The sequence below is a fragment of the Impatiens glandulifera genome, chromosome 7 (genome assembly GCF_907164915.1).
Source record: "Impatiens glandulifera chromosome 7, dImpGla2.1, whole genome shotgun sequence".
NCBI classification, from domain to species: Eukaryota; Viridiplantae; Streptophyta; class Magnoliopsida; order Ericales; family Balsaminaceae; genus Impatiens; species Impatiens glandulifera.
This window is the reverse complement of record NC_061868.1, coordinates 30,174,461-30,183,484: the sequence shown is the minus strand read 5'-3', so window position 1 is coordinate 30,183,484 and position 9,024 is coordinate 30,174,461. Positions and strand designations below refer to the sequence as shown.

Sequence of the window (9,024 nt, the reverse complement as noted above, 5' to 3'; positions counted from 1 at the left end):
TCTTAATTTTGAGAAAGGATTTTAGAATATAAGATAATATATATATATATATATATATATATATATATATATATATAAAAGATATTATAATAATATTATAAATTGTGATAATATCAATATTATTTTATTTTATTTTATTATATTAGTTTCCTTATATGTTGATTATAATATCTATATAATAAACATAACCTAGTTAACCAAAAATATAACATCCAATACAATCTCCTTCTTTATTCTAACAAGGATTATAACCTGATTATAAATTATCATCCTAGAAAGGTTAATGTTGTGGTTGACGTTTGAGTAGGAAATTGGTAAAAGAAGAGCATACATTGATTTCAAATATGATGATTCGTTCTAATATGATTAAAAGAACAAAAAAAATCTTAACAAGATCAGTTTCCGGTGAGGCTATTCGGAGATCCAGGAGTAGCAAGATAACTCTTTTCTTTCAAAGATTAAGAGAGAGTTGACAATATGAGAAAAAACATAATTTTAACATGATAAGGATAGAAGTATGTATTTTTGTACGAGATTGTGTGTACCTAACAATAAGGTGTTTATGGAAAAAAATATTAGAAGAGGCGCATAAATCACGCTACACATTTCATCTTGGTATAATTAAAATGTATCAGGATTTAAGAGAGTATTATTGGTGGAATAATATGAAAAAAAGATAGTTGAATTTGTGTCTCAATGTCTAACATGTCAACAAGTAAAAGCAGAACATCAAAGACCAGACGGTATGCTACACCCTTTACCCATTCCATAATGGAAATGTAAAGACATCTCAATTAATTTTGTGACGGGACTACCGAAGACAAGAAAGGGTAATAAAGTTGTGTGGGTGATTGTTGATAAATTAATAAAATCCGCTTACTTATTAAGAATTCCAAGAGGATTCTCGTTGAACAATTTAGCACAATTGTATATCAAAGAAAAAAATAGTGCGGTTAAATTACCAACAACTTTTATTTAAGTAGATTTGTCTAACATTCTTGAAAAATTTACATCGGTGTTTGGGTGCCAGATTGAATTTTAGCACTACATTTCATCCTAAAACAGATGGACACATATAAATGTAAACCAAATTATGGAAGATATGTTATGAGTATATGCTATAAATTTTAGTGAAACATGGAATGAACACCTTTTTTTCCATAGAATTTGCGTATAATAACAACCATCAGTCCGTCATATAAATGATACTTTATGAAACTTTGTATGGTCGCAAATGTCGTTCCAATATGTTGAAATGATGTAGGAGAAAAAAGATTGATGGGACAAGAGATAATGGATCGAAGAAACTGTTGATAAAATTCGTTTAATTAGGGAAATGCTAGTGGTTGCTCAGTACATGCAAAAAATGTTAAGCTGACAACTGGATATGTTAGAGTTTAATGTTAGAAAACACGTATTTCTCAATTAAACGGGAAGAGCATGAGGCTGAGAGACAGTAGTCACGAGTAGAGCGTGACCAAATGCGGAATGAGATGATTGAGACGAGGGAGAAGATGACCATGATATTATCCACGAATATCAGTAACGACTCTCTATTGCCAATACCTGATACTATTTAATATTAGTAACGTTCGTTTCGATAACGAATAGTAATAACACTATAAGTAGTTACATAAAGTTATCAGTAACGATTTTTTGAGTTTTCAGTAACGACATTAGTCCTTATAGATACTTTTTTCCTGCGAGGTGTCTCCTATAAGATGTGTGAAAGATTTGAGAAACGGGAAAAGTTCCCAATTTGTAGGACCCTTATACTTAGAGCAAGTTAAGAAAATATGTTTCAAATGTTGATCATATGATCAATTATATACCATTGGAACTAGTGATATAGTTGACATACGAGGAGATTCCAATCCAGATTATAAATAGAAATGAACAAGTATGTCGAGATTCCAATCCAGATTATGTTGAGAAGAATATGAAGAGAATATTCATAATTATTTGAGAAGTTGGCTATATAAAATTTGTTTCTTTCAAGGAGTGTATTGTAATAATTAAGTATTATAATAATATAATAATATAATATATAAGTGAAAGCAGGCATCATACTGTATGTGCAGTCTGTTTTTCAAAAACACATGGACACATGCATTCATGTTAATATGAATATTAATTAATTACTTAATTTTCTATTGATTAGTTCCTCACTCCACTAATTACTTTGACTGCCTGTGCTTATTCCTTTTTCCCTAATTCATTTTTTTCTTCTGTTTCACGTTTATCTCTCTAATTCATTTTTTACGCACAAGAGCAGAAAGATGTAAAAGGTTTATTTAGAATTTTGATCCAATAATAAATTGGGATAATTGGTAAGATTTTTTTTTTTAATCTTAAATTATATATATTTATGTTGATAAATTTAGCTTTTATACAAAAAAAAAAAATTATTATAAAAGAATGTTATTTGAAAATAATATAAATTAATTTGAAAAATATGATATAATAGTGAATTTTCAAATAGTAAAAATGGTGAAACTGTTTTTATTACTCTAAACAGGATTATGTACTAACTTATTCAATAATGATTATCAATGCTTCATATACTTATATCGATTATGAGTCAGCGTGAGACATTTAAATCTCAGTTGTTGGTTATGAGTCAACGCGAAACATCTAAGTCTTGGTTGATGGTTATTAGTCAGTGCAGAACATTTGAGTCTCGATTGATGGTTTATGAGTTATCAAAATATTTTTATTTTTATCATTATCTATATATATAAATGTATTGTATTTTTTATTGAACTAGTCTCGATTGATGGTTTATGATGATCATTTCAATTGATTATGTTTACTGATATACAACAGGTGAAATCATCAATATCACATGGAAGTTAAAAATGAAATGTTACTTGGAAGGTACAATTCATATAAATTTTGTTTTAGAAATAATATAGATATTATTGGTAGATATAACAAATGTGTTATATTAGTTTTGAACTAAATCGCTGATGACTCTAATGATGTAAGATAAATTTTAAATTATATGAATACAACATTTTATATTATGAATTTATATTTAATTTTAATAAATAACTTGTTGTTATTGATTTTAATAAATAACTTGTTATTGAAAATGCCCTTTTAAATACCTGTAATATAAATCAATAAAGGGAGAAAATGATGCGAGAACCCTCAACTAGTAATGACAAATAAACAAATTAATACTAATAAATCACTTTAATGAGAACAAACACAAAGCTTCATATATAACATAACATAAACCAATCATGATAAGTAAATACTAGATGGGCTTCTCTAAGAAGCTTATCCTTATTAGATGATTAATTAATATCATATAGATAGAATTAAGATAAACTGATGGATTGTAATAATAGGCTACTTGTGAAGAGGACAAAGACAATTGTCTCCCCCTATGTCATCTGCAAGACAAGGAGGCTGAACTCCACCATCTTTGTACCAGTATGTTCGTTTCTTTAACAACTCCTCCAAGAATTCTTTAAGCTTTTCAATAGTGACACTGGGCATGTGCAATGCTTCCCTGACAAGCGAGTTGCCATCGATTGACAAAGTCATCTTCCAGAGGTCGTTCAAACACCACGGTGCTGCTCAATTCATTGAGCATGACACTTATCCCTTCTTCCTTAAGCCGATCTTTCAAATAATGAGCATTTGTAAGGCACTTTTCAACTTGTTTCTCAAATCCTATATGACCATTCATGTTTAAGGCGTACCACAAGAAGATTGGAGCATGACCGCTCCTACTTCCCATTATTGTGGTGTCTAAAGAGCACAAAAACTCTATATTTGTTGAGATAGTATTAATGTATTGCTTCCTTGTTATATAAACTCCACAAGGCGCTGGACATCCCACAAACTTGTGTCCGGAAATAGTGATACTTCCTATTGGCTTCTTGAAAGAAACTTGAAGGGACTATTTAAGAAAATTTTAACATAATCATAAAAATTGTTATAATTTTACAAAATTACTTTAGAAATTAATTAATAATCACAAACTCACATGCTTAACAAAATGCATCATAATTCCAAATAAAGCTCCGTCACAATGGATATAGAATCTATCTTCTGAAAATCCACATTCTTCTAAAATTTGTATAACAGTGTCAACATTATCAACCGCTCCTTTCATTGTTGTTCCTGCAATAATGTAATAAATTAACAAGTAAATACTACTTTAAATTTCATTTTAAACAACATTCACACCTATATTGACATTGACAATGGCCGGCTTATTCTTATTAAGAAGCAACTTGGCTCTGAAATCCTCATAATCCATCTCACCCGTGAATAAAGTATCAACCTTGACACACTCCATTTTATACATTCTCGTTGCTTTGAAGACGGAGTAATGTGAATCTCTTGATGTGTATAGTATCCCATATGGAAGAAGTTCTCTCCTACATAAGCATATATAAGATGCATGATCTTTTATTATTTTGAAAAGAACTGAAACCATGAGGTTAAAAGGAGAGATTAATTAAGTTATTATGTACCCAACTAGAATGCCATGAAAATTTCCTTCAGTGCCACCATTTGTAATATATCCCCAATAACCATTTCTTCTGAATTTCCCATAGATTTGCAAACCAATCCAAAACAGCAACTTCAAACTCTCGCGAATGCATTCTATAATTGCCTTCAATGAATGGTCCCCAAACCCCAATGTTGTTTAGGGAGAAAGCTTGCAACTGTGCAAGAGCTCCATAATCAAAGTCCAGATTGGCTGGATAACCTGCAATTAATAGATTATGTATCAAAACAACAAACATATAAAAAAACAAAGAAATAATCAAGTTTACCAATTCCTGTAGTTTGAAATCAATGTAGTACCTATGTGATATAGAGCCCTCTTAGCCAGAGTTTCCTTATATCTGTTTAAGGTTCTGGCCATGTAAGCTTTTATATCCTCCTTGTGGTCCATATTCGGCTCAGTGATTGCGAGACACGATCCATGCACATTCCTCTGAAGCACACTATTCTCCTGACCACATGAATCGCCATCTTCAAAGGGTCCAGCTTTGTTCATCGTACAAAAATCAATGTTTTAATGTACTATCAAATCAATGTTTTTTTTTTCATACAAGAAAGTCTATGCACATTTGTATACAGTGAACCAACCTCCTTATATAAGCACAAAAATCTCACAGAAAACAGAAATGTCTAAAATAACCATTGTATCTATTATAATTATAAAAGTGTCCACCCCATATGCTTTTCATTATGTGAAATCTAGCGTTCATAAATAAATAAGAGGAATAAAAATGTAATTAAAATTTTGTATATCATAACCAGGGCCGGCCCTGGGTAAGCCTCGGGTTAGGGAAGCCTACTTTTCAGGGCAACCCATTTATTAAAAATAGTAAGGTGTTAATTAAATATATTGTAATTTTAAATATAAGATATTGTAGTGATTCTATATAAAAATTTATAATTTTTATTTGATTATGAGTTCAAAACTCACTAAAAATAATTTTTTGTTAAAGTTTTTAACTCGACTTAGGTCAATAAAAAATATCGAGCTTTTTTCTAACAGGAATGACTGGGACAGCCGAAAACTCGGACAAGTGAGTCCATTTTGTCTTTTTCACGTATGGGATTGGAAAAGAAACACTAGCAGACAAAAAGCAAATCACTTCCACCTTGGAAATCTATTCATGTAGAATAAAACCTCGAATAGAAAGTGAGTCCATTTTGTCTTTTTCACGTGTGGGATTGGAAAAGAAACACTAGCAGACAAAAAGCAAACCACTTCCACCTTGGAAATCTATTCATGTGCTACCCATATTTTTATTTTTATTCACATTTTTAAACTACTCATATTTTTTAAATTTTGTAGATATAATTTATATAATTAAAATTAAACATATTAGATTAAATAGTTCAGATAAAATAAAATTAAATATATTATATTAAAATTAAATATATTATAAAAATATTAAAATTAAATACATTAAATACAAAATAAAATGCATTTTAAGAGAATAAAAAAACTTATCAAATAAAAATAGAACTTTTTCGATTCAAAAGATTGAAATGAAAGACTCGAGATTAAACGATAAACTCGATATGAAAAAATAAAATGACCTTCATATGCACAATTTTTAAAAGTTGCATCTACATAGATGGTACCAACTATATTGTCTTCTAATATATATTAGATTATTAACTTTAATTGTTAATGTGAAATTCTAATTTTGATAATTTTTTACTTATAAATAGTTTTATAGGTACGTTAAAATTGGAGGCCGAACAAATTATTTCGAATGAAGAATAATATTAGTTGATGTTAGTTGATTAGGCTAAACGTGTATTACTGTGTATTAGTCTAAAAAGTTTATAATATTAAGTTATAAATTTAATGATCTTAATTTGTATTAGGAATACTTTTTTTGGGAATTATTTTGTAAATGTTGAAATATTATTGTTTGTAAATTAAAAAAAATTGTTGATTGACAATGTTGTGAAGATGTTTAAAAATTGTTTGCACAATTAAATTAAGAAAGTGGCGATTTAAAGTTAGAAAAGCTGTTTATTATATATATTTTAAATTCGAGTTTTAACTAAACGTTTTGTCGGGTAGTTTGTACCAAAAAAAAGTTTGATATATATTAGGCAATGTCGACTACCTATAATATTGGTATGCTAAACATCAACCAAATATTTTGGAATTGACATTTAACAATACCAACCTAATTTGAAATTTAGAGCAATGACAACCACATACAAAAACATTTGATTTTCCATTTCCGCAATACTTATGCATGCTCTGTCAACTGTTGTCAATCTGCGCAGATACAGTTAATATAGCTCAATACCACTCAATACCATATATATCCGATATAGAATAATGTGTTTTTAATTAGTGGTTACGACTTATTTATATCTAATAAAATTTTCAAATTATCTTTTAAACAATGATTGCATGTTTATCTCTATTACAAAACAACTTGCTTGAAATTTTATAATAAATCTCAATAGTCAATACAATATCAATCTTGACACATCCAAGTTTATACAGTCCATGGATTATTTTTCTTGCTATTTCATCAGCAATAAGTTATCTAGTAAACAAAACTTGAATTATTTTCATATGATAGAATTTAGCGAGGTGAATTTTAACTTGGCTTTGATTATGATATGTTCAAAGGTTATTTGCATATGATATATACTCTACGAATGAATGCTTTATTGTGTTTCTTGATGTTCTTAATTGTGACTTTTATTTTCCGGGGTGATATGTTATATATGATTACATTTTATTTGGCAGCCTTTCTTGAGTCATTTTTCATTTCTTTATAAAATATTTGACTAGTCTGATTCACCGATTTTCTATGTTCTGGTGTGACAAGTAATGATTTTAAAGAATGTGAGTTTGTTTATTTTGTTTTGGTCCACTTATGTCATTATAATTTTTTTTAAAGATAAATAAATAATAAAAATAAAATAGAAATGTAGTGAATACAAAATAAAAAAAACTCAATCAAACATGTCAAGAAAGTTTAAACAAAATATCTAACATAACTAATAAATCATTAATATAACCCATTAGTATAATTCATTTGACATAATGGATCTAAGAGATCAAAGAATTTAATATAACTTAAAATACGATCAATTGAAATAAAATAACTTTTTATATTAAAACAAAATATATATTTTGCATTTATATGATAAACTAGAAAGATTCTCGTGAGATTCATCCAAAGAAAAATATAAATAAAAATAATAATAATAATATGCCCTTTAATGTTTTTAATTCTTAATAAATAATGAATAATATATTAAAACAAAAACTAGAACACACTCATTCCAAATTTTATTCACTTCGGTAAAATAACTTATCTTCTCACATATTTTTTCTGAATAAACCTCCTATTTCGTGATCTTACACTTCACTTTGGTCAATTAAATATTTTATTAATACTTTTTAACAATTAGCATCGTGACCTCACACTTTCGTCAATCAAATATTTGAGTCATATTTTTTTAACAATTTTCAATTGATATCAGCCTATTACCCCTCGGCAAACCACGTCCCAATCACACTTAGTTAAAGGTTGTAACCATTTTAAATTTATAGGCAGGTCAACCTACAATCCGTCCTAAGTATCTATTTACTCTCACATATATATTCAAATTAATCACAACTCTCGACCCGGAAATCCGGACACTTTGAAATTAAGTATCATTATATATATATATATATATATATATATATATGATTAGTTAATTAAAATATTTAGTTAAAAAATGAGTTTATATTGTTAAAATATTCCGCGTTAATCAAATTTGGTATTAAATTTAAAAGATAAAGTCTTATTAGCCTATTTGGTTAAAGGGTTGTACTTGTTTTTGTTAGGTTACAAGTTTGAAACATACCTATAGCATTTTTATTTTTAATTTTTTATCGTTTTAAATTTATGTACGGGTCAATCCATAATTCGACCCAAATATCAATTTACTCTTTTATATATATATATATATATATATATAATATAGATTAGATAATATTAATACTACACTGAATCTTTTAAATCCAAGTTTTGAAATAAGTCATGTCAATCATCCCACTAAGGTAGCCTAGTGGTAAGAGTCGACATAAGAGACCAAAATGTAACGAGTTTGATTCCATTTAGAAGCGCTTTGAGTTTAAGCGAATGATCATGGTTGTGGCCCGTGGGGTATCATGTTAGCTCTTTTGAAAAAAAAGTCATGTCAATCACATTTTAATAAAATAATTACTTTTTTTTATTTACTTTCTATTTTATTTCATTTTCTAAATATCTTAGGTCTCTATTTTCTATTTTTTTTATACTTTCCATTATACATAAACTATTCCTCATTTTTTTTTATTTCAATATTTCTCTTTTCTAAATCATTTTATTTCATTTCATTTATATTTCATATTTCACATTAGTTATACCTTTCTTTTTTTCATCTTTCAAGTTTTTCAATACATATTCCTTTTTAAATTATCTCTCTTTCTTTATATCCTCAGTCTTATTGTATTTAACTATTCATACA

At 28.0% G+C, this 9,024-nt stretch overlaps 1 pseudogene; it reads right to left on the bottom strand.

Moving 5' to 3' along the window:
* Positions 1–3,343: 3,343 nt before the first annotated feature.
* On the bottom strand, positions 3,344–5,026 carry LOC124909713 (annotated as a pseudogene).
* Between the last annotated feature and the right edge of the window lie 3,998 nt (positions 5,027–9,024).